Source organism: Loa loa (genome assembly GCF_000183805.2).
Source record: "Loa loa unplaced genomic scaffold supercont3.197, whole genome shotgun sequence".
NCBI classification, from domain to species: Eukaryota; Metazoa; Nematoda; class Chromadorea; order Rhabditida; family Onchocercidae; genus Loa; species Loa loa.
In genome coordinates this window covers 8,074-11,218 of record NW_018108377.1, presented here as the reverse complement: position 1 = coordinate 11,218, position 3,145 = coordinate 8,074, and positions in this window count along the sequence as shown.

Here is a 3,145-nt window from a genome sequence, read left to right as displayed (position 1 = left end):
TAGATAAATTAAACGGTAAAAGTAAAGTACCAACTACTCTCTCCTCCCTCTCTCTCTCTCTCTCTCTCTCCCTCTCTAACTGTAATTATTCTAAGTTATTGCTAAAGCAGTATAGCTGGCTATTTTGCTGAAAAGTTTAAAGGTTGAAATTAAAATGAGTAAACAAACAAAAGTTTGCAATCATTTTCTCACATTCAGGTTGACCAAATATAAAAATGCAACAATTTTGCAATCATTTTTGACTAAAGATTAAAAATGAACTGAGAAATCCCAGAAGAGAGATATTAGATTGAGAAATCCCAGAAGAGAGATATTAGATTGAGAAATCCCAGAAGAGAAAATATTGAATTTTAAAGAATGAAAATTTTTCAAATCAGTTGTTTTATTTTTTCAATTTTGCTAAAATTTTATTTTTTTTTCGATAGGATTCATATAGTATCATTATATGAATTTATTTTTTTTTCCTTGGCTCTTTTTTCTAGGCTCTTTTTTTTAGGTTCTTTTTTTTGGATACTATAGACTTTAAAATAGTTTTGGATGAAAGCGGAATGAATCAAACAAAAAAAAAAAAGAAAGAAAAATGGAATGGAATAATTTTTTTATCGCTTGGGAGCACTTTTTCATCCGAATAAATTAGCATAATAAAATCTGTACACTTACAAATATCATTCATTCATTTTCAGCGGTCAAATATTGAGAAGTTTTTTTCTTTTTTTGCCAAATAAAAGGATGAAAGTATTTGTATTGAATAGAAAGGAAGAAGGATATCAGTTAGAATTAAATGAAGCAGGTCAGATAAAAATATTTTATCATTCATTTGTTTATTTATCCAAATTTCCTTTAGCAAACGAATTTTTCAAATTTTATGAAATTCAAATTTCTCTTAATTAACAAATTTAAATCTATTAATTATTGCTCGAAATACAAGCTCATCAATTATCAGATTTAAATTTTTTATTTTTTGAAATTCAAATTTCTCAATTGACAAATTTGAATTTGTTAATTATTAATTGAAATCCAAGTTTGCAATTACCAAATTTAAATTTGCCAATTGTATTTTTTGAAATTCAAGTTTATTATCTAATTCAAACTTATCAATCTTTTTTTCTTATCATTGATAAATGGAATACCAAAAAATTGTTGACAATTTCTAAAAAAAAAGTGTATTGTATTCGGGGATAACTTTTATTTATAATATAAATTTCTCTTTTAAGTTTTTTAGTTAAAAAAGAATTTGAAAGTTTCAATACATTGTCCACTTCTTTTTCATGAAGAAATACTGTCCAGATGTGTCTTTTTTTTTTGGGGACAGGTCATTTCATCTACAACAATATGATGTATACAGTCCCTAACAAAAAGTCTTTCGTGTTTAAATGATCAGAGGTCACTCACTCTTCTATTAATGGTAAACATTCATTTAGATTGGATTAAAAGAACAGATAGATAGACGACAGACACACACACACACGCGCACACACACATACACAGACATAGACAATGTACTGATTACTAATGTCAAAGGTAAATAGTTCCACTACAAGCAGGAAAGTTTTAACTTAACTTGAAAGATTTTAATAACAAATGAAATCTGATTTTGAATTCCCGAAATTAAAAAAGTTCATTACAAATTAAGCAAGTCTTTTGGCCAAAATTACCGAACGACAAAACTAAGATAGCAGCCAGAAATAACTATATGATAGAGCCAAGATACTTGCCAAAAATTATCACATGACAGGGCCAAGATAGTCGCCAAAAATAGTCACATAACAGAACCATGATAATTGTCGTGTTGTATCAATCACTATCACTTATAATCATTGATTAATTATCATTTTATAAAGCAAAGTTTAAAATTCGACATTTATCTCTCTACAAAATGTTATGTATCGTTTTTATACTTTGACTAAATATTTATGCCTTTCCCAAATGTTTAAAAGTTCTATCCAATTTTATCCGAATAATTCAAAATCCCATAAATGGTTTCATCATTTCAAAATTAAATTAAATTAAATTCCATAAATGGTTTCATTTCAAAATTAAATTAAATTAAATTCCATAAATGGTTTCATCATTTCAAAAATGAAATGAAATTAAATTCCATAAATGGTTTCATCATTTCAAAAATGAAATGAAATTAAAAATTGATGATTTTAAATGGCGCATTTCTTTTCTCATCATAATTTTCATTAACTTCCAAATAAAACTACAACAGATTCAATTCTCATTTTTAAATTCCAACCATAAATTCACATATTTTCTTAATCATATTCTTTTTTTCCATTTCCTTTTTGTATTTTACAAAAAAAAAAAAGGCACAACAGAGAATAAACATTTCAGTTATTCGTTTTTTTTTTCCTGAAGTCATAAATTTTTGTGATTGGGAATTCGGAAAATTCTCGTTCACAAAAATTTTTACTTTTCCCACATTTTCTCAAAGCTAACTGCAATTTACTGTAAATAAATTTCCGGTTAAGCCTTTCAAAGAAAGAAAAAAAAAATCCAAAATAAATGAACACAGAAAAAATCATATATTATTCCAAAATTTAATTAAATAGTTTTTAATCCAAATTTTTTTTAATTCAAAAGTTTTTTAATCCAAAAATTCATTGTTATTATAGGCTGATGCAAAAAAAAAAGAAAAAAAAAATAAAAACATATTTAACCGTTTTTGTTCTAATTTTGCTCAAAATTTCAATAAAACTGTTTCAAATGTTAAAATTAGAGTTATATCGTTTCTCGCGATAAAAGATCACTTCCCGTTTTTCCGGAATTATAAACAAGCGGAATATTTTCTACTTAATTCTTTCCGTTTTTCTGGAGCAGGAAAGATGGTGGAATATTTTCTATTCGTCAAATTTTATTCCTCATTTCAGCAAGCATATCTGATGAAAAAGATGAAAGAATATATGAATTTTAATAAATGAATTGAAGAGATTTGTTCTTATCTGATAAACAAATGTGTCAATGGAAATGTCGCAGAAATGTGAAAAGTAATTTATGTTATTTATTAATAATTGAAATGAAATTAAATATTAACTTTTGATTTATTAAAAGGAATGAAATTTAAATTTTATTTAACAATTCACCTGCTAACTGCTTCATTCTATAGGAATAGTAAAAGAAACTTATAAAAATGAATGAATTT